Source organism: Schistocerca americana, chromosome 1 (genome assembly GCF_021461395.2).
Source record: "Schistocerca americana isolate TAMUIC-IGC-003095 chromosome 1, iqSchAmer2.1, whole genome shotgun sequence".
Lineage (NCBI taxonomy): Eukaryota > Metazoa > Arthropoda > Insecta > Orthoptera > Acrididae > Schistocerca > Schistocerca americana.
The window spans coordinates 813,737,586-813,761,913 of NC_060119.1; the positions used below are offsets into that span (position 1 = coordinate 813,737,586).

The following is a 24,328-nucleotide window of genomic DNA, read 5'->3' on the forward strand; positions in this document are numbered from 1 at the left end:
AAGGCTGCTAGTGAGAACACGTACTGTTCTTTTTGGACTTCAGACTATTAAGCCAGTATAGCAATCCTGACGGTGGGTCATGCATAGCATGTGAGTGACATGTCCGTACTGCAGCTGAATGTTTCCTCTGTCCTAAAATATTCCCAGGAGATGCGGAATGAACGCACCGGCCACACACGAGGCCTGATCCATCTTGTTTTGAGCACTGTAGGTTTCTAATCTGTCGAAGATCCGGTCATGCATAACGCCATCGAAATTAGCTCACTTTGCCAATTTGATTTCCCACGGCTCTAATTCTGTGTGCCAGACGCAAACAGCCCACATTCAGGACCATTATACCCCGGCCCCTGCGCGTATGAACCGTTGCAGGTAAACTCTCCGTCCGAGAAGTTCCGATACTGGTTTAATTTGTGGCGTACTAGTAACCCCAGCGCAGTAACTACCGTGACACTTGAACTAAAAACTGTATTCTGCCGATGTGCAACCGACCAGTCAGTTGTGAACAGGCAGTGTTAAGTAGCGGACATGCGTGTATGTCAACGTTTCTGTGACACAAATCGCAGTGGAGCAACGAACTAAACGTCTCTACATCAAGTATCCAATAAATTCTCCAAAATGTTTTGAAGAAGAGAGAAGTGTGTGCAAAGCTTGTACCGCACACCTTGAATCCCGAACGAACACGACGACATGTGGAGCCCTACCGCGACACCGATAATTCTTTTCTGGAAAAAATCATCAAAGATGACGATACTTGGTGTTACCAATACGAATCTGTCACAAAACGACGAATGTATAAATTCATATGAACGCTTTGACGACATAACTGACATTCAAACCAATAGAACGCGTGAGTTGAAAAACATCGCAAAGAACTTCTTCTTTGACAGTTTCACTTACTTATATGAACATTCTGTGTGTGTTACGCATGTGGGGCGAGATTATATAGAACACCTGCAGCATTAAAACCAACATCTTAATGTTTTTTATTTTCTTATGCTTCAAATCCCGAAACTTTTTGGACTGGTAGGTACACTAAACGGTATCGTAATGTCGTAATAGGTACATCAAGTATTTTCGTGCTTTTCCACCACAGTTTAATCCGTATAGTAAAGCCATGAGCTATGTTTTTTCTTCTTGGATCTCGAATATAAAGTACCTTGTAAATACGGCTGCACAGTATACCGGCCTCTAACTCCATGAAAATTTAATCGATCTTGCCGGTAATCCATTATACTTCTCTTAGGTGTTACGTATTTCTTTCTCCGATTTCGTCTGGATGTTAGTGCGTAGTACTAGATGAACGTGAATATTTTTTTTTTGGGAGGATTTCATGTCTGTGACGTCATTGTCCAAGTTTCGACATTTGGCTACCATCTATTTAATATTCACGTTCTCTGCGACTTATTTACAGTCCACTATTGTATTCTTTTCAGAAATTAATAACAAATTCAGTTTAGAATATCGATGATACACCCACCATATCTTTGTTTTAAAACAGGAGATTTAGCCCCTTACATCTATGAAATCTCTGGCTCGTTTGAGATATGAGTGGCGTATGCCTAGGCTATCCGTGGTAATGAGAAGTCCGCCTCCTACAGGACTGGTAGAAAAATCTACAACGAAGGTCGTTACAGAACCACCAAAGCCTTTTATTCAGATCCTCTATGCATCATTTGAACAGTGGACGTCAATTCACCTCGGATACGATGCTGCATTTACTTACGCTAATAATCTCATCTGTTAAAATAAACACAACTTTTTGAAATGGAGATGCTGCATTTACTTGCGGTAATAATCTCATCTGTTAAAAGAAGCACAAGTTTATGAAATAGGAGATCACGTCACATTCAAAACCACCTCTTCGTCTATTAGGAGGCTAGAAATAACCGTCTACAGATGGATTCCGTATTCTTGATCTTAGACAGGCTTCTGATTCAGTTCTGAATCATCATTTAGTCAATAGGATTCGATCTTACAGAACATCTAGCCAGACTTCCATTGGATAAAAACTTCCTGTGAGGTGAAATTTAGAGTGTAGGACTACTGTCAATCATAATCGGAAGTAACATCGACAGTGCATAATGGAAGTATTATAAAAGTACTGCTGGCAAATAAACTGAAAGAAAAATAAAACAAATTAACAAGAGATTCTCTAAAAATTAAATGTGCAATATTATTCGCAAAATCCATATCTAAGAAGACTGAGACAATTATATAGAACAACACCTTAATAGTTGCAATGAAAAAATAAGGAAACAGAAGAGCTATCACGAAATTAAGGTACGGTAGCTTAGCAGTGAAGAACGTTACAGAAATAACCAAGGAGTATGTATTGTCGTTCTATCTTTAATATCTGTGCAGCATTTGACTCTATTTTGACAGTCTATATGATGACAGCATTTGAAAAATGAGAAAGCGGTTTTGTATCTCAAATAAGGCTATAGTTTAATGTATATGAAATTAAGAACTAACAAAATTTAAATTTGGGAAGTGAGTTAGACAGAGCAACGGCATTTCACTAAGACTGTTTTCCACTTACTTGAAAGAGGCATCCTGAGAACAAGATTAATTAATTACTGGCACACAGAGGCACTTAAACAATAATTCTTCCCGCGCTCCATACGTGAATGCAAACCCTAAGCTTACTGATGAAATTGTTTTATTTGTTTCTAATCCAAGGGAAACTCAACAAATAACGGAAGAATTAGGTGCAATAATTGTGAAGATAAGGTTGAAAATTAACTAAAGTTAGACCAATACGTTGTGTATGCAGTATCCTGAGATTAACAAAACGATGATTAATCCAGTCAATGATCGTGTACATAAAGCAAATCAAAACGAAGAGTGAGTGAACCCTGTAAAAATAAATAGGAGAATAAAAATGCCTCGGATTTAATTTAAAGAACTGAGTGCGTATTCAACAGTATATTTGTAATTCATGTTAAGCTAAAAGCATAACCAGCGTCTGCTGCCAGTTCTAAAAAAAAAAAAAAAAAAAAAATTGAAAATTGTCCAATGGGAAACGGAAAAAAAGTCTTACGAATAGCAATAATAGGCAGCAAATAAATGATGAGAGAAAATATAGCAGTGCAATGACAACCCAGCCAAAGTTGCAAATACAACTTCTTTTTTATTTACCCGGGACGGGAGCCATTTTCATATCATCGTAACAGATAGCCAAAATGGTATTTCTAACCTATACCCGGGCTCTGTCTTTTAAGCACAAAGTTGTCTTTTAAACAGAAAGTTGTCCAAGTGTAAAGTGAAATATATTAGTTTTAGGGAAGGGATTGTAGTCTGACCTTTGACATCCTCGCGAATTAACCTTTCTTCAGGAGGGGGAAGTTCGAAGCCTCGTCTGGAATTACGCGTGTTCTCGGAATTACTTCAGTCTGTACAAGGTTATTTCCTTCAAGAAAGCAATGACAGAATGCTTTTGCTGGTGCTCTTTGGCTAGTAACATCTATTCTACATCTACATCCATACTCCGCAAGCCACCTGACGGTGTGTGGCGGAGGGTACTTTGAGTACCTCTGTCGGTTCTCCCTTCTATTCCAGTCTCGTATTGTTCGTGGAAAGAAAGATTGTCGGTATGCCTCTGTGTGGGTTCTAACCTTTCTGATTTTATCCTCATGGTCTGTTCGCGAGATATATGTAGGAGGGAGCAATATACTGCTTGACTCCTCGGTGAAGGTAGGTTCTCCAAACTCAAACAAAAGCCCGTACCGAGATACTGAGCGTCTCTCCAGCAAAGTCTTACACTGGAGTTTAACTATCATCTCCGTAACGCTTTCGCGATTAATAAATGATCCTGTAACGAAGCGCGCTGCTCTCCGTTGGATCTTCTCTATCTCTTCTATCAACCCTATCTGGTACGGATCTCACACTGGTGAGCAGTATTCAAGTAGTGGGCGAACAAGTGTACTGTAACCTACTTCCTTTGCTTTCGGATTGCATTTCCTTGGGATTCTTCCAATGAATCTCAGTGTGGCATCTGCTTTTCCGACGGTCAACTTTATATGGTCATTCCATTTTAAATCACTCCTAATGCATACTCTCAGATAATTTATCTAATTAACTGCTTCCAGTTGCTGACCTGCTATATTGTAGCTAAATGATAAAGGATCTTTCTTTCTGTGTATTCGAAGCCAATTAAAATTGTCTGCATTGAGATTCAATTGCCATTACCTGCACCATGCGTCAATTCGTTCAGATCTTCCTACATTTCAGTAATGTTTTCCATTGTTACAACCTCTCGATACACTACAGCATCATCTGAAAAAAGCCTCAGTGAACTTCCGATGTTATCCAGAAGGTCATTTATGTATATTGTGAATAGCAACGGTCCTACGACACTTCCCTGCGGCACACTTTATTGAGAATGGCATGCTGCATTCTGTTTTCTAGGACCTCTTCAATCCAATCACACAATTGGTCCGATAGTCCATATGCTCTTACTTTGTTCATTAAACGACCGTGGGGAACTGTATCGAACTCCTTGCGGAAGTCAAGAAACACAGCATCTACCTGGGAACCCTCTGAGTCTCGTGAACGAATAGCATGAGCTGGGTTTCCCAGGATCGTCTTTTTCGAAACCCATACTGATTCCTACAGAGTAGATTCCTAGTCTCCAGATTAGTCATTATACTCGAACATACTACGTGTTCCCAAATTCTACAACTGATCGACGTTAGATGGTTCAAATGGCTCTGAGCACTATGGGACTCAACTGCTGAGGTCATTAGTCCCCTAGAACTTAGAACTAGTTAAACCTAACTAATCTAAGGACATCACAAACATCCATGCCCGAGGCAGGATTCGAACCTGCGGCCGTAGCGGTCTTGCGGTTCCAGACTGCAGCGCCTTTAACCGCACGGCCACTTCGGCCGGCATCGACGTTAGAGATATAGGTCTATAGTTCTGCACATCTGTTCGACGTCCCTTCTTGAAAACGGGGATGACCTGTGCCCTTTTCCAACCCTTTGGAACGCTACGCTCTTCTAGAGACCTACGGTACACCGCTTCAAGAAGGGGGGCAAGTTCCTTCCCGTACTCTGTGTAAAATCGAACTGGTATACCATCAGGTCCAGCAGCCTTTCCCCTTTTGAGCGATTTTAATTGTTTTTTTATCCCTCTGTCGTCTATTTCGATATCTACGATTTTGTCATCTGTGCGACAATCTAGAGAGGGAACTACAGTGCAGTCTTCCTCTAACCTGGACGTCCCTCAGGGTTGCGCGGCAGGTGGACGTGTCGGCGTGCCCCTGCTGGGCACGCAGCCCGCACGGCGCTGCGCGCACGCACGCCGGCAGGAAGGCGCGCTGGAGGGCCCTCGACGCGCCGCCAGGCGCTGCTGAATAAAGGCAATTCCCCCACCCGTCACCAGCCGGCCGGCCCGCTGCTCGTCCGCAGCGCTCCGTCTGCCGCCACCTCACACCTTACCAGCCGCTGCTTATCACCTCATCTCACTGCTGCCTTGCAGCACAACCCCCCTCCCCCGTGCACTGATGAGCTACCTGGGTGGCAGACGGCAGCAACAGGTCTATTTTACTACGACGAAACCTATCGTTCGTAACGCTGCCAAAAAAAAAAATTCTAATGGATCTGAGCACTATGGGACGTAACATCTGAGGTCATCAGTCCCCTAGAACTTACAAGGGAACTTCCCCATGGCACCCCCTTCAGATTTAGTTATAAGTTCGCACAGTGGATAGGCCTGAACTCAGATCAATCGAGAAAACAGGAAGAAGTTGTGTAAGACTATGAAAAAAATAAGTAAAATATACAAAATGAGTAGTTCATGTGCAAGATAGGCAACATTAAGGACAGTGCGAGCTCAGGAGCGCTGTGGTCCCGTGGTTAGCGTGAGCAGCTGCGGAGCAAGAGGTCCGTGGTTCAAGTCTTCACTCGACTGAAAAGCTTAATTTTTTTATTTGCACACAATTATCAAAGTTCAGGCACTCACACATAAGGAACTTCGCTCTCCAAAATTCCAGGACATGTTCAGATTTGCTCTGACATATGCAGGATTTGACGGACTACACACAGAAAAATTTGAAAACGTTAAAAACATATGTTTTGACAGATCACAGGGAAAACTGTGCGACTGTGAAACTGTTACACTCATTTGTTGCAGTTTATGTGACAAACTATTATGTTTTCATCACTTTTTTGGGAGTGATTATCACATCCACAAGAAAACCTAAGTCGGGCAAGGTAGAAGAACCTTTTTACCCATTCGCCAAGTGTACAAGTTAGGTGGATCGACAACATATTCCTGTCATGTGATGCACATGCCGTCACCAGTGTCGTATAGAATATATCAGACGTGTTTTCCTGTGGAGGAATCGGTTGACCTATAACCTTGCGACCAAATGTTTTCAGTTCCCATTGGAGAGGCACGTCCTTTCGTCTACTAATCGCAGGGTTTTGCGTTGCGGTCGCAAAACACAGACACTAAACTTATTATAGTGAACAGAGACGTCAATGAACGAACGGGCAGATCATAACTTTGCGAAAATAAAGAAAGTAAACTCCTCACTCGAGGGAAAACTTCAACCAAGGACCCCTCGTTTCGCAGCTGCTCACGCTAACCACGGGACCATGGCGCTCCTAAGCTCACATTCTCCTTAATGTTGCCTCAGTTTGCATATTTTGCCTATTTTTTTCATAGTTCCACACAACTTCTTCCTGTTTTCTCGATTGATCTGTGTTCAGTTTTTCAAGGCCTATCCACTGTGCCAACTTATAACTATATGTGAGGGGGGTGCGATGGGGAGGTTCCCTTGTTAGAACTACTTAAACATAACTAACCTAAGGACATCACACACATCCATGCCCGAGGCAGGATTCGAACCTGCGACCGTAGAAGTCGCGCGGTTCCAAACTGTAGCGCCTAGAACCGCTCGGCAACGTCGGCCGGCGAAACGCTGACAGGACCAGCTCGGTGCAGCGCACTGCAGTCACAAAGCTACGCTCCAAAATATTGTTCCAGCTACGGTCCCCCACAAAGAAATGTGATAGAATTAAATCAACATAGACTTCACCATAACTTATACTTATCTATTTCAAATCTGTTGTTACGTGTCGTTTATATTCTAATAACCGACAACCTCTCTCCAGTGGCTTTCGCCTGTTTGTGTGCTTGCTTCATCGAACACGTGCAGATAAAATAGGGTCTCGACTCATATTCAGACCTAGCAAAGAGCTAGTCTTAGCTCAGTAAGGGACTAGATAGTTATGATTTTCACACGTGCACTTGTAGGTTACTGTGTTCACCGCATCTGTACCGAAAAACAATCACTTTTAATTCAAAAACTGTTATCAACAAAAGTTTAAATATCGTCAAGAACAACAATAATCACGCAACGAAGGGACAATAGGAGAGCTCAGGCGAATAGACCACTGTCAATACAATGCAACAAGCCGAAGACTATAAATACAAAATGAATGGGAAAATTACGGTGGCGCTGCAAACCTGAGACGTCAGCAGCGACAGACTACCTCGAAGTGACGTCAGCTACTAGTGTGACCCAAGCGATGGGCGCTGTTGTACACTGCTTTGTGCATAACAGTAAGGAGACGTGAGCTACAGCGTGGTAGAGAAGCTGGACTGGAGCAAACATGATTATTACTTGTAGCTTTCTCCAACCATTGCGAAGAAACTGTACAAAAGAAAAAAAAAAAAAAGCGTCCACCTATTACAAGAAGCAAACGACATCGCGTCGTGCAGCGTGAGGATCCTGCTATTAATGCACGAGCAAACTGTCAGGGACTGACTAAGACTGAAGACCATCAAAGACTGCGACTGAGACTGGACCTTGTACCTGCTACGACCATCCTATATCGCAGTGGCAAGCGCCCTCGTAGTCGCGAGCTGCTCAAGGCGTGGCTCAGCAGGCACGCATCATTGGATCCGCTGTCTCCCCACGAGACCGCTATCAGCTTCTATCGTAAACGTGTGTTTCCATTGCCAACTGTGAGACGGCAGTGGGGGTGGTATCGATTTATGATACTACAGACACAGGAAAGCATAACGATGTCTGATCACTCTACATGTTTGCTGCCTGCAGGTGATTATCACTTACCATGGAGCCATGCAATAGGCTAGTTCTTATGGATTTTCACATACGAGCGGTGTTTCCAAGTAAGGTCCGTTTTGTTGTAGACACTAGTAGTTCGCGCGCATACCGCTACGAGCGCGTGCGTCGTGTACCAGCTCTGTAGCTAAGCTGTACGGTTCTGTCCTGTGCTTTCAAAATGTTTAAGACTATCACTCGCCCGCCGCGTGTGAGGTTCACTCAGCGATACGCTTTTTTCCAGCAAGGAACCTGTCTGCTCCAGGAATTCATCGACAAATTTGCAAAGTGTACGGTCATACTGTTATGAGTGCGTAAATGGGCACGAGAATTCAAAGATGGCGGTGGCAACGTCCATGATGAGGACCTCTTCAGTCGCCCTTCTTTTTTTACAGACAATTTGGTGGCTTCGGTTGAAGCGAGGAATCGTGAGAACAGGCGCTTCCCAACAACAGGTCTGTCAAACGAATTTCCTGACTTGTGGAGATCAGTGCAATGCAACATTGTTTCTGAACACCTAAAGTTTAGGAAACTATGCTCCAGTTGGGTCTCTAAACTCCTAACAGAGGACCACAAAAACCAGAGATTTGAGTGTGCGATGAAGTTCTTGACTCATTATCACGAAGAAGGTGACGGCTTCTTGAGTCAGATCGTAACTGGAGACGAAACATGGGTTTCGCATATTACGCTCGAATCGAAGCAACTAAGTATGGAATGGAGACACACACACACACTCACCTGCAAAGGTGAAGGCGAAACAAACTCTGCTCCAGCTCAAAATCATGGCGTTGGTGTTTTGGGATTGGCATGGTGTTTTGTTGGTCGACTTCATGCAACGAGGAACCACTATCAAAAAAATGCAGACTCATACTGCCAAATCCTGTGAAAGCTACGCAGAGCGATTCAAAACAAAAGACGTGTCATGCTGACAAAGGGAATTGTCCTTCTCCATGACAATGCAAGACCTCACGCTGCAGGTCAGACCCACGATGTATTGGACAGTTTTGGCTGGGAAGTTTTAGACCACCCACCCTACAGTCCTGATCTTACACCGAGCGATTACCATCCGTTCCTCCACCTCAAACAGCACCTCAGTGGCAACCGTTACAATGAAAAGGACGACGTGAAAACGGCAGTGAAATCTTGGCTATCGGAGCAGGCATCAAGTTTTTATGAAGAGCGTATTTTAAAATTGGTTGAGAGGTATGACACGTATTTCACCAAACTTGGCAACTATGTCGAAAAATAGAGTGAAGTTTGTACTTTCTGAAAATAAATTTACTTTTTTTGAAATAACCTTTCGTTGTGTACTTTTGTTGAGACGGACCTTACTTAAAAACACGCCTCGTATAAAGGCATAAATGTTATATATGTGATCGCCTGTCATTTCTTGCGGAATTTCGGACAGCAAATGTAGGCCGCTCCCATCCCTCCCACCCAATTTTACTGGAAACTCTATGGTCACCAGCTTTATTCTTTAGATGTCACATTTAAAAGAGGTAATGTCAAATGAGTACTGAGCTATTACACGTACTTCTGCACATAGGTGCATCAGAACGCTACGGTTTTCTAATTAAAAAAATAGTCAAATATTTAATTGATCTCATTCGTACCAGGAGACCAAAAACGAAATTTTCACGTTCGAGTGATGTTTACGAGGACATGCTGAAAACCAATGCATCCGAATTTCTTATGTGAAAACTCTTAGAGCTTTTTCAAATAAATCAAGCGTTGTTAAGATCCTACGGCTTTATTGTTAGTGTCTACGTATTTACAGCCCTATTCTGCTAGAGGGCTCCGAATTTTAGCGTGTAACATGGCGTAGTGTAATGTACCGTCGTCGGTGCGTGAGAAACAGCGTACTGTAACCGAGTTTCGAATTCCATGAGTTCGTCCACACGTGGAGAACCCTCTCTTTCATATGACAGTGCCGGACCACACACGGGTGCTGCGAGATCAGCAACAATGCGACGCTTTGGGTTCACTGTCACTGAGCTTCCTCTATACAGTCCAGACTAGGCCACAACCCGTTTTCATCTGTTTTCTAAACTTAAAGCACAACTTCGAGGACTTCACTTTAATAGTGATGAAGCGGTGCAAGCAGATGTGAGGTTGAGGCTCCGTCAACAAAGTGAAGTATTCTACAGTGGCGGTATCAACACATTGGCCTCCCGTTGGGAGAAATATGTTTCGTCTTTAGGGTAACTTACCATGACAAATAAATATGTAGACCTGAAGAATAAAGATCTGAATATGAATAACGTTTTTTTTTTAATTTTAAAAGCTTTAAGAGTTTCCAGATGAAAAATTCGGCAGCATTACTTTTCAGCACACTCTCATATTTTCTTCTCCTGAAAAGATGGACATTAGTTGTGTCTATTCCAGTACCGGTGGTTCTCTTTGAATACGCTCACGATGTTTCTCAGAATCTTCTTTTCATAGACTTTTGGTTATTCTGTCAGAACTTTCTTTTTTGATTTTGAAGTGCTATGCATTCTGAGCTTTCAGTTACTTCTGTGGTATTGTATATCATAATACTGATGGATTCTGATAATTTATAATGAATATCATTTACAAGTTGGTATACCATTTCTGTTTCCTTTTTTCTGAAACTGGACCTTTTTTCTCAGAGGTTTTGGGCTCCATGCACTCGCCAAATCAGTTGAATTTCTGTTGGCATCATTTTAGCATAGAAATATGTGCCGCTGCTGTTGCTGATTCAACAATTTTGCTTATGATGCTCAGCGGGATGTGATGATAATTTTCATATCCCTTCACTACATTGTTCCGGAAATTTCACTGTGAAGCAAACACGTGAAAATGTATTGATAACGAAGTCTCTTGTACAAGGTGTGTTCTAAAAGTGACGAAAATTCTGCCATTTCACGCGTTGAATTAGTCCGATTCGCACGATATTTTTCATTGTGTTGGTAAATACGCCTGAAAAGTATCTGTACATTGTTCTCCACAGCGGATATTTGGTGTGTTTTCAAAAAGATTATGCGTGTTTTGGTAGTATCAGCGATTATTTATGACGTAAGAAACTGGTTGGAGAATTCGTATCATATTTTGCTGTAAGAATGGAGTAAAGTGCAGCATAATTTTGAAAATGTTAAACATTGGATTTGGTGAGTCTGTTATGAGTAAAGTCAAGCTTTTCGAGTGGTATAAGCGTCCCGATAAAGCCCATGAAGACGACGAGTGCCAGGATTCCCCATCTTCAACCGAAGAAATCGTGGAAAAACTGAAAGAAATGGTTGTGGACGAACGCCGAATCACAGTCAGAGAAGTCGCTGTTGGTGTTGGTATCATCTGGCTCATGCTACGAAATGTTTACCGATGTTTTGGGCGTGAAAGTCGTGACGTTATAAATTGTTCCAAAATTGTTGAATTTCGAATAAAAGCAGCGTTGAATGAAAGTCGGTTCGGAGTCTCTAGACAAAATAAACAGCGCTTCATAACTATTGAAACGTGTCATAACAGGTGATGAAACGTGAGTTTACGGATATAACGCCGAAAGTAAGGCTAAGTGGTTCCCGTGGAAGCATTCTGAATCGCCAAGACCGAGAAAAAGATAGTCAAGTGCGGTCAAATGTGAAGGTTATGCTCACTGCGTTTTTCGATTTTTAACGGCACAATGCACCATGTTCTCGTCAGGAGGTCGAACGATTGGTAAGCATTACCATTTACAAATTCCACGCTGTTATGTGGGAAGCAATCCAAAAGAAACGCGTGGATTTTTGGCGAAACGATCCATGAATTTTGCACCACGATAATGCACCTTGTACTTCGTCGCTTGGTGGTGTGTTATTGGTCAAAAACAATATTTAATTGATGCCTTAGTCTCCATAATCGCCAGAGATGGTCCCATGCGGTTTTTTTTCTTCCCAGCAATAAGGAAATCCTTCAATGACAGTCGTCATACAAGAATAGGTGAGATTAAAAACGCATCGCAGAGAGAGCTAAAAACTATCCCAAAAATCGGGCCCCAGAAGGGTATTGGGGACTGAAAAAATTGCTGCTAAGAGAATAACATGTAATGGGAATTTCTTGAAGAGGATACCTTTGATGTAGACAAATAAATAAAATTCTAAAAAAAAATTACCGTTAATTGTTGAGGACACCTCGTTCTGTGTAAGTTGATAAATGTGAAAGTAATTGAAATGGGAGAATTTTGAATGACAATCGCCAGGTGTAAGTCTTTCAACAGGACGCCACTTCGGCAATTTGCGGGTACCTAAACTACCCACGTTATCCAATCAGGGAAAGAGGACCCGCAGTTTTAACGTGGAATCAGAATGACGTGTCGTTTCTGGCGACTTCTCAGATCGTTGGGATGTGAAGGTTAAGACGAAGAATGAAACATTTGTGGTACGATCGGGATTTTGTCTCGCGATCTCGCCGTTTCAAGTCATGCTTTTTACCGCTGGACCACCTTTTTTCTTGTCTTTTGATGTGTTTCTTCCTCGTTACTTCTTGAATAGCTCTTTGTTATCGTCGTGTAACGTATTTCACACTCTATCGATGAGAAGTGCACTCAATTTTTCTTACTTCTATCGGGAACAGGCCGAGCTTCAGGCTCCAGGTGTGAAATGGTAAGATTAACTGTACGTCATAAATATGTAAATAATGCAGCGAATATACTGTTATGTTTAATTGAATATCAAAGTCATATTGATTATTTAAATTGAATTATTTTACTGCATTTATGGTTGTTCTTCTGCATGAACGCAAGGAAGAAGCGCTTCAGGTTACTTACATACTTCGGCTCTTTTACGCAAGTGAAGTTCTTTTTCGCGGCAATTAATCATTAATGACAAGTTCAAACTTTAAAGAAGAGCTCTAATTATAAAGTTCGTTAAAAGTTCTTTCGGCGCAAATAGCCAAGACCTTGTACGTTCGGCAAAGAATGTAACGTCACTCTGTCAACAAATAAAAACTTGGGGCTTTTTCAGTTAACTGTTCTTTTATTAATGAGTGAGTTTCAGGAAAGACCCTAGTTCAGAAATGTACTAACTTGTCAGTCATCCTACAATGGTAAATCATAAAGCAAGTCACATCCGGAAAGACCGTAACTGCTGAGTTGTGTCGAACTTTAGAGGTTGCAGGTAAGTCAGTCCCGTCCCACAAACGTGTGATGCTGCTAACGTAAGCCTGTGGATGGAGCCAGGCGCCGACGCAAGGCATTGGCGCTGGGTCATCGAACCACTGCTGTCGTCCCGTCCTCTAGCAACCCCCCTCTCACGCCCCCTCCTGTCCTCCCATTGTTCCCCACACTCTCCGCCACGCGACAATGACTACTGCTGCGGTGCACTCATAGTCGATATGCTGGGTCTTTCCTTGAAATGATACGAACTGCCAGTAATGGTGTGATGGTGGATAAGGGGAAAATACAGTATGCTAGCTTAAGATAAGGAAATCTTGTTCCAAGGAATCAGTCTAAGGGTATGAGCGAAAAGCAGAATATTGTTTATTTACCATTGATCTTCTGATGATGGTTCTAACGGCTCTAAGCACTATGGGACTTAACGTCTGAGGTCATCAGTCCCCTAGAACTTAGAACTACTTAAACCTAACTAACCTAAGGACATCACACACATCCATGCCCGAGGCAGGATTCGAACCTGCGACCGTAACAGCAGCGCGGTTCCGGACTAAAGCGCCTAGAAACGCTCGGCCACAGCGACCGCCTCTTCTGATGATAAAAAGCCAAGCAGGAATACGTTTGTGATAATTTTTCTTATTTGTGCAACATGCTCAATGTGCTAGACTCACAACAGTGGCGCCCTGCGTCTTCTACGCAGTCCTGACATTGTCACACAAAGTTTCATCATACTCTTTCGAACACCGCTGGTGTTGGTAGAGCAGTTTGACAGCCAGAGATAATTCTTGCTTTTAGGACCTGTTCAATTCCGACGCGTGGCTCGTACAGAAAAGTTCTCACATGACTCCACATGAACAAATCAGAACGGTTCAGATCAGTTGTATGAGCTGGTAACAAAACTCTGCCTTCTCTTGCCACCCATCTTTCACAGAACGTCTGACGTGGGTGTTCATGATCAATATTTATAAAGTCAGTTTAGGTTCCATCATGTTGGACCCACTTACATCAAGGTTAAGTCGCCTGCATTATTGTTTCCTACCCCCACTCAATGTGATATTTATTTTTTATTATTTATTGATTTATACAGCGTGATTTTTTCCCATCGTGTACAAACTCTAGGGACTGATCTATGAGAGGATACGGAACAAAAAAGGTCTAATGAACTTATGCCCGGAAATGCATGGTTTCCATGCTAGAGATCATTCATTCAGTCACACATTGTTACAGAGACAGCAGTCTAATACGCGCTGTACCATGCAGCCACAGTTACAATACGTGCTGAAAATGTTTTCCATGTGCCTCAACGCATACGTGTTCGCGGCGTAGCATGCTCTGTCTCATACGTTCACATTGGCCAGACTGCATCCGAACAGTGTCAAAAGCAGCATGAATACTCTGCTCCAATGTCTCCGCATGTGCAATGGGCTATGCTTACACGATACTTCTGAGACGGCCCCATAATCAAGAATGGTACGGGTTGAGATCTGGTGAATGAACAGGCCATCGGTTGGACCCCCTCGTCTTATACATCGGTAAGTCAAGACACGATTGAGATGTGTCCAGACGTTACGCGAAGTGGGCTGGAGCACCATAATGCAGCAGCCACATAATCCTTAGAATCATCAATGGCATTTCTTCCAGCAGGGTAGGAAAAGTCACATGCAAGAAACGCCTGTAGTTCCAGCCTGTTAGGCGACGTGGAAGGAAGACTGGGCCCAAAATACAGTTGCCGATTATCCAGGCCCAAACATTCCGGCTGCACCGATGCTGATGATTCGCTGTCATCCACAGATGACTGTTATGGAAGTTGAATATACCACTCCGCTTGCAGGTAGCGTCATCTGTGAATAGGATGGATGACACAAATCCCAGAATTGTGGTTGCTTGGTGAAGGAACCGGAGACAAAACTGCTCCCGATGTGGGAAGTCTGTCGCTAGTAAGCCCTGCATACGCTGTAAGTGGGAAGGGTAGTAACAATTGTCATGGAGAATGTTCCATACGGTCGTCTGGCTTACCCTCTACTGGCGGTCCAACTTACAGGTACAGACACGGCGGTCGCCTTCCATAGTGTTAATAACATTTTCGTCCGAGTCTGCTGTGCGAACATTTCGTGTACGTCCTTCATGATTTCCTGCTTCCTGAAACGATCCTGTCTCAGAAAACGGCGCAACGCCGTTGCAAACGTAGAACGCTATGGTTGTTTTCGGCATGGAAAGGTCTCCATTGTTGCCCGCCGCCCGTTGCCATTTACCTTTTCGTAAGTAAACACCATGTCGGCAAGCTCTCGATTTGAATGCGGAAGTATTGGGTACAACGCTGTATCACATCCAATACAAGGTGAGTCAGCAAGAGAAGTGAATCGGACACAACATTACCAATTACTACGGCAGGAGAGGCAACTAGGGCACGAATTGTGAGGAAGAGTACCACCCTCTATGGGGAAACCATGCATACTGTCGGTAACTGTGATTGCATGGTACAGCGTGTATTAGACCAAAGTCTCTTTAACGAAGCATGATTGAATAAATGGTCTCTAGCGCGGAAACCATGCATTACCGGACATAACTTCAGTAGATCTTTTTAGTTCCGTATCCTCTCGTCGATCAATTCCTAGAGTTCGTAGACGTTGGAAAAAAATAATCCTGTGTAATTTCTCAAGATTAGGGTCATCAGACCCTCTCTTCCATCTACCCAAGCATTCTAAATATTTTACATGAATATATTATGATGAGCATGTTATACTAGATTTTGGAATAAAAAATAACAATAGTACAGGTAAAAACTATACACAGTTTACATTCTTTCATGATAAATACAACAATAAACAGTAATTATTAGAAGGGAGGTTTTGATTATGTCCACTAGCAGCAATGGGCAAGACAGAAATATGTGGTAAACGGGCGCGGCTGCTACGGTCGCAGGTTCGAATCCTGCCTCGGGCATGGATCTGTGTGATGTCGTTAGGTTGGTTAGGTTTAAGTAGTTCTAAGTCTAGTGGACTGATGACCTCAGATGTTAAGTCCCATAGTGCTTGGAGCCATTTGATTTGGTAAACGGGAAAAAGAGGAACGTGATAACACTCATTTAATGATTGAAATGGAAATGAAAGCGGCGTGACTTTCATTCACCTATATACTGATCTGTTTGTGTACTCTACAATACTAGCAACCATATACATAATAAATCTTTGTGGCAGAGTAAACAATCATTCGTACGTTCTCGTATTCCACTGATAGAATTGTCTCACAAGTTATTTGGCTTCAATTCAGTCGTTCGGCACCAAGTTATCTGGAAATGACACAGTTATTTGCCCATCTGCAAACTGAAACTACCTGTAGGCCTGTACCATTCCTAAGAATCCTTAATTACCTGTTATTTGTTTCCATAACTGACTGCTTAATTAAAATGGTTGCAAGCACTATGGGACTTAACATCTGAGGTCATCAGCCCTGACTACTTAGTATTTTACTTAATTTCCACCATCATCGTGGACAAAATATAAATTCACAATCTCTAGCAAGAAATTCTGAAAAAAAATTTACTCGCAAAAAGTGATAACATTATCACGTCCTGTTTTCAAAGTTTACTGACATCTCTCAGCGAAGATTTAACTTTGAATGCTGGGTTCTTTTTCGTATAATTGTATAGTATAGTAGAATGTGAGGAGAGCTGAAGCTTTTGCAGAGCGTATCGTGTTGTTCGCGGTTCATAAGAGATTTATCTAAACAACAATTCGTAGAAATATCAATTTTTGCGTAATTCATGTTTCTACACTGTCAGTTTTTTGGATGGTACCAAAACTCAACCGTTTGTTAGAGGAAAATTGCTGCTCTAATGAATTAAAGACAGGTTTCTAAGTTAAAGTCAGATGGCATTGTTAGTTGATAGACCCGGACGGGTATGTTCAGCTCCATAATTGCAAAAGTTTCCTTCATTCGGACACTACTACAGCTTTTCTTCACGAAGTAATGTGAGTGAGTGATGTGAATAAGGGTGCATTGTACCGTCACAATTGTGGTTTGCAGTGGATATGGCAGAAAGGAGGGAGATTGTGGGACTTGCTGCCGACCCAAAGCCTACTACTATCAGACAGCACCACTCTGACGAACACATCAGCATTAAAATGTCAGACGCCGAGGAGAATGTAGTGATTAAACCTGAAAGATAGCAGTGCTCGGATCATAATTAGAACATGCTGCTACGTCTCTCCCCACTGTGGACAAAATAATATTGATGAAAATTTCTTTTAACACTGATTTCGAACCGACAACGTCCGGTTAAGCGGTACTTCATTATCATGCTCTAGAGAGCTAGAGAAAGATAAAAATGCGAACATCTTCAGCAGATTCATAACTGTGAGGCTTTCTACCGTGATAGAAAGCTTTAAACCATGAAAGATTCCATGTAAACTGATACATTTTTGGCAGACGGTGTAACAGCTACAGAGCTGAGGGTGCGAATTGTGTTCTTATGTAACAGTCCTGTTTATGTTGGTGGTGAATATGTGGATCTTTCGAGACCAACGATTTCAGATAAATTGGTTTTAGATCCGTCATATGAGTATCAACATTTCTGCCTTTTGTAATATTTCTAACTATTTATCTGCCTTTACATCTCTATATCTGTACCTTCATTTCCTTTCAGGTTGCAACATTTCTTGTTACTTTGAAACGACACTAGCGCTATGCTTGCTTTGCTTGAAGAAAATGTCAACGTTACAAGCAAATATTTGGGATTTGTCTGTATCTTTTTTATATAACCATAAAATATGTGGGATTTAATACAAATAAAGACTGCAGCATGCTGTGTTTGTATTAAGAACTTACTATTTACTCAAAGGCAAATCCAAAATATGGCTTACCAGAGCCTCGAAATATATACACATAATTCTTCCTCACTATTTGGCGTCCAGACAAGGAAAACTGCTACCTAGTATCCGTCAGACAAAAGAAGAAAATGAAAGCAACAATAAAACTGCTCAGAGATAGCACCCTATCCGAGAAAGATGATCATGAAACAACAGAACCTACTGCGAAAAAAAACGGGAAGACTACTGTCTCTGATGGGAGTCATATATAGACCACACTTTGGCAGCAAAGAGTTCATCTGACACGTGTGAGCAACAGCTAACTTGTGGAGGATTTATCAGATTTCACGGTGACATTCTTGGAGTGCAAAAATACGCTATTTGATCGAGAGAAGCCTAACACTTTATAGCAGATGTAAATACGAGATGCGACAATAAAGTAATGAGACTGATTTTCTTTGCAAGATGTGGCAACCCTGCAGGCTTGCGTAGGCACAATATCTTTGACCTTAGTCTATAAGCTGCTTCTAGCCCAAGCGGCACGTCGATACAAGTGCTCAGTCGTGAGTTGTGCTGTAATACGTTAACATGTGTGTGTGTCTCTTGTCATGGAAAAGGAACCGCACAATATTGCGCAACGGTATGCCATTTCTTTTTACGTTAAATTGGGTAAAAACGTGACGGCAACTTACAGTAAGCTTCAGAAGGCTTTTGGAGAGGAGGTTATGTCAAGAGCTCAAGTCTTTCGTTGGCATAAAATGTTTAGTGAAGGCTGAACGAATGTTGAAGATGAAGACCACAGTGGACGATCATCAACCTCACGGACGGGTGTCAACAGTACATAAAGAGTGGGTGCCTCCTCTACAAACAGTTAACCAATATTACTACAAAGAAATTTTAGAAAGACTTCGTGAAAGAGATCTTCGTGTCCGTGCTAACATTGCTGATAATTGGATTCTGCATCACGATAATGCGCCATCCCATAATGCTCTGTCAGTACAGCAATTTTTAACCTCAAAACAAGTTTCAGTACTACCACAGCCACCTTATTCACCAGATATCGCTCTGTGCAACTTTTTTCTATTTCCAAGAATCAAAACGGCGGTCAAGGGTCACCATTTTCAAACAACACAAGATGTCCAAAAAGCTGTGACGAGGGTCTTGGAGGATATTACAGAAGATGAGTTCCAGAAATGTTACCATCAATGGCAGAAGCGCTGGAAAAAGTGTGTGCAATCAGAAAAGGAACTACTTTGAAGGAGACAACACTAAACTTGACTAAAACGATAAGCATAATTTTTTTCACATCAGTCTCATTACTTTATTGTCGCACCTCGTATGGGGTGTGTCGTTCCCTGTCCGTGAGTACATGCCCAGTACATAAAGTCTGCCTGGTCTTGGATTACCTGTGGTGGTTCTCTGCTTGCGCAGCTTTAGAGGGGTTGAAATGTCCCTGACGAATTTTTTACACAGGTGAAATCCAATGAGTGGTTCACGTTCGAAGTCACTGAGCTGTCATAACACACCCATTCTGCTGTTAGTGATTCTCTACTGACGACACAGTGCTCACCGCCTCCTTTAATATTGGCGGACCAGCCTGTCGAGACTTCCAATGGTCAATTCCGCACTACACTGTGGCGTCCAGATCCTTTGATCAGAATGAGTATGTCTCTTGTCCTATCGACGCTGACTCCTTTTGTCATATCTAATGTTCTGAATTTTTTTGACTGCTACTACAGCTTTTCGTTTCTCTGTTCGCAGCTCTATCCGAGGAACCATAAGCAACAGTCACCGGCAGTTGAGGGTTAACTGGTAAGTTGATGGAACTTTGGCAGTATCAAAAAGCGCGTATCAAACTGTTCTGCTGTCTTTCTAAAGTTAGCACTGATTGTAAGAATATGCATCTGAATGCTATTGTGTGAAACCGTAGTGGTAACGTTCCAGTCATTAGTATTTTATAACATTTGGTTCTTATTCTAAAGCATTATAATTAAACTTCCCTCTAGACATTTAAGTCCCAACTTCATCTACGATATTTATGGAAGCTGAATGAATGAATTAAAATTTGGGCTACGGCCGGGACTTTTTCTTTTTTTTTTTAAAGGAAACCATTCAAATTTTCTGAGTAATAGGCATTTTTCACTAAGTAACGCTTGTACCCTAGAACAATATAGTACAAAGAACGAAGTATACCTGGATGCTATGCAACACTGCATGACAGGAAGTAAATGTTTTCTTTCATAACAAACATACGTTTAGAAAACACTGGTAGGACTATTGGAAGAACTTTTGACTCTTATTTGGATGTGAGCATGACAGATATTTAGCGGGGAGCACTTTGCAGCACTGTTTTACTGAGAAGAGATACTTTAGTCTACTATACTTGACGATTTCAGTCGAGAGGCACTTATTCACTTTCACTGCACACTTTCTTCTTGTGGTGAGTGTGGTGGGGTGTCTGGTGGCGCTGCTGTGGGCCACAGGCTGGGGAGGACTCTGCTAATTGTTGTCTGCAGTGGAATCTGCAGGCGAAGTTCTCACGGTAGCGCCTGTGCTGCTGGTTCTCCCAATAATTCAAAAACAGTCTTAATCGCATTTATTATTATTATTATACCGCCAACCGGTTTCAACCCGACGTAGGGGTCATCTTCTGGGCGTTTACACCATTGGTCGACTGCTGGTGGTGTCACTCCTGTCTACATAACGGCAGGAAACTATGCAGATAGGAGTGACACAACCAACAGTCGACCAATGGTGTAAACGCGCAGAAGATGACCCCTACGTCGGGTTTAAACCGGTTGGCGGTATAATAATAATAATAAATGCGATTAAGACTGTTTTTGAATAATTAATTAATCATACTAATCGGTGCTTCTCTCCACAACCAAGTTGTCCACAAATCGTCTTGTTCTCCTCCCAGAGGTTCATCCGGAAGGCCATGTGGTCGGTCTGCCTCCTCGCTATGATGGCGTGTGCCGTCATGGCGAGGATCCAGAGAGTCACCAGCCGCTTGGGGCCGTGGAAATGGGCTGGAGTCTGGGGCAGTGATTGCTTCCACTGTGTTGCTTCCTGGCGCCGTTCTGTTGATGTGGGCCACCATCTGCTGGCATGCTTCCCATATATTGGTGACATTCCCTCCGGAAGTCTTTGGTTGGTTGTTACCGTTCTGTTTACTATTTTGTACCATGTCTCCTTTGCATCTTTAGACAACGCGTTTTTGGAGACTTTTTCCATATTTGTTTCCTGTTGTACAGCGAAAGTTTGTTTTCAGTTCTGTTTTTCGCCGGCTTCCCCCTGAGGGCCCAGTACATTCTCTTGGCTGTTCTGTGACCGAGATTCGCCACGGTGATCACAGCGTAGCTTTTGTTGACATAGTGCAGCCTGACGTGTCGCATACTGAAAGGGATGTGCCTCGTGTCGACCGGCGCTTTTTCTGATGTGGGCTTGTATCTTGCAATTACTGTGGCTGTGACGCTGTCAGAGTTTTTGTCCTGGATGGCGGGCGTTCGTTTCAATGGGAGTGCCGCACATTTGGTCCTTACATCCACTAGACCTAGTCCCCCTTCTTCTGTTGGCAGCGGGTCGCTTGCGCCACTCTGAATGTATTTCGGCGCCACAGCAGGTAGTATACTGCGCTCTTAATTGCTAGCGCAATTTCGGTGGGGATGCTTAGGATTTGCGCCAGGTACCATGCTTTCGACAGGATCGTCGTGTTTAACCCAGTCTGTTTTCTGATTGTACGTTAGTTTTCGGTTCGCGTGCTGTCTGGAGATGGTGCGTAGCACGTCTCTCCAGTTGTATGCCGCCATTCTAAGCGGACCAGGCTGTATAAATATTCCGAGGACTTTATGGCTCTCTGCTATTTAATACCATTGCCCGTCTGGTTTGAGCCGTTGATTCCCGATCGTCAGTAGCACTGTTTTTCTGAGGTTGGTTTGGGTGCCTGACGCTTTTGGAAAGTGTTCATTATTGTTTCTACTCGCCCAGTGTCTTCCTGATTTTCAATAAAGATGCCTACCTAGATCGTCAGCGTTGGATTTGTCTCCTACGGAAAATCCTCTGATGTCGTTTGAGAGTTTCTGCAGCAGCGGGTCCAGTGCTATAGCGAAGAGAGCCATTGATAATGGACAGCCTTGCCTCACGGATCTGTCCAGTTTTATCTGTTTTGTTTTCCAACTATTGACTGTTATTGTCGGTCTTGCAGTACTTAGTATCTTCTGTATGGTTGTGATAAATTTTTACCCAAAACAGAGTCTGTTTAGTGTTTCTATGAGGTACCTGTGGTCGACCCCGTCGAAAGCCTTTTCGAAGTCTACCGAAATTATGGCACCGGCGCTTCTGATGGTGTCTGCCTGTGCTATTATGTCCCTGTAGGTGCATGTGGCATCAAATATATTTTTTCCTAGTACCGCACATGTTTGCCACGAACAGATGACTTTTCCCATCGCCGATTTCAGGTTATTTACGATGCATTTCGCTATTATTTTATAGTCGGCGTTGATGAGCGTAATCGGGCAAAACTCTCCAATGCGGCGGGCGGCTTTATCCTTGGAATTAGGGTTATTATTCCTTCGGGAAACCCATGTGTAATTTCAGCTCCATTGAGTATCTCGTTCACCATGTCTATGAACTGCACGTTCCATTACGCGAGGTAGAACTCGAACGGGAGGCTGTCGGCGGCCGGTGCTCTTCACCTGGTGCTGGTCTTCATCGTTCCTTTGACGTCGTCCTCGTCGACATTGTCTGCCAGCAACGCCCTGTCTGCGTCTGTCAGCACACTCCTCGTCTGGTGCAAGATTTCAGCAGCTGCCGCGTCGTCTGTCTCTTCTCATCGGAACATGTCTCGCAGATAGTCTTCGACGTGTTTTGTTAATTCCGTTTTAGTCGTAAGCATCTTCCCCTCCTTGTCCTGCAACTCACTTGCGCACTTTCCTGCGGCTCTCTTCTTTTCCCTGTTAAGTTGGTGCACGGTGAGCGGCTCTTCTTCCACTTCGCCATATGTTTTGCATCTGGTAAGGACGCCTCTCATTTGTTGTTTCTTTACTTGTAGCAGTTTGGCCTTGATTCTCCGTACTCGCGGTAGGTATAACTTGTCGTCTGCTGGTGCGAGTGCGTCTTTCAGTCACTGCTGTTAGAATTCGGCCGTGGTTCGCCTCCAGAATGACTTGCAGCCGGGTATCCTTGCTTAATAGGCATGAACGCTGACCATTACCCTACCGCAGCACTATGGCCGACATTGCTGCACGGACTCCAAAGCATTACGTTTGTCCACAGACTTTTAGACAAACTCCGAACAAGTTTCCTAGTAGCGTTAAACATTTCACAGACCAGTTGTGTACATTATTAGCTCCTCCCATCAAAGGCTGAGGTGACAGAAAAATTATCAGTAATTCCACACAATTGTTTATATTTCCAAAATACGAGTAAATAGCTGTGATCATTCGTAGCCAAATGAAAGATAGAATAAACACTTGAAGTTTATTCCGGGAAAGCAATTCGCAGACAGTGTTTCCTGTCTATGACTGAAGTCACTTATAAAACTTTTATTCGTCCCATTGTTGACTATTGTTTAGTTGTATGGGATTTTTACGAAGTCATATTATTTAGAGGGACATGGATAAACGCAACAAGTATTGCACGTTTTGTTTCTCATTTTCGTCAACATGGCGGCGTTGCACAGGTACTCAGTCAACGACCAATTGAACCTAATTGTGAAATTCCATTCTGCTGACAGAGAAGCGTCGTGGAGTGGACTCCAGGAGACACTGAAATCATTGGGGATGTATTCAGGTCTATGATAGTTCAACCACCGTTCTAGACTCGCAGACGTCGGTCGTAGCTGCGTCCAAGGGGCACACGTACTCTTAATGTTGTGCACAGTATTGTGGCCGTGTAACATAGAGGGCTACATAAGCTTTTTCATGTCCGACATATGTTTCTTCCAACATTATGACACAATTCTTCAGCAATTGTGGGCTATACTTTCTTGCTGCAGGGCGCCATGAGACAACGAACACGTAATCGAGAAGTACGTTACTGTTTCGTTTTCCGATACTGGCAGCTGTGTTACAATCCCATTTCATGCAGCTTAATATCCCCAAAACGACAATGTAGTTATTGCGTTTATCGACGCTCTTGTATCTTGTCATGAGCGTGTACCAATGAGGACTGTGATCCGTCATTCCGAGCGGCTTTTGATCGTGTTTCGTTTAAAGCCGGTTTTTCTGTCCTTCTGCTACTGGCTGTCTCCAGCACTAGTAGAGTAACGTGTTCGGGGGGATGGCTTCTGTACATCACGGCGAGGAGATGATCACAGACTGAACAGCTGCTCACCCGTGT

The 24,328-nt window shown here is 42.9% G+C and overlaps 1 protein-coding gene across 7 annotated transcripts in view; it reads left to right on the forward strand.

The window, feature by feature from the left end:
* Positions 1-24,328, forward strand: part of LOC124612901 (glutamate-gated chloride channel) — a 707,093-nt gene that overhangs the window by 407,017 nt on the left and 275,748 nt on the right. For all 7 annotated transcript variants that reach the window (XM_047141399.1, XM_047141390.1, XM_047141371.1 and 4 more), the window contains exon 3: positions 19,751-19,801. The gene's annotated coding sequence lies outside the window, so the exon portion shown is untranslated. The remainder of the gene's footprint in view (positions 1-19,750; positions 19,802-24,328) is intronic.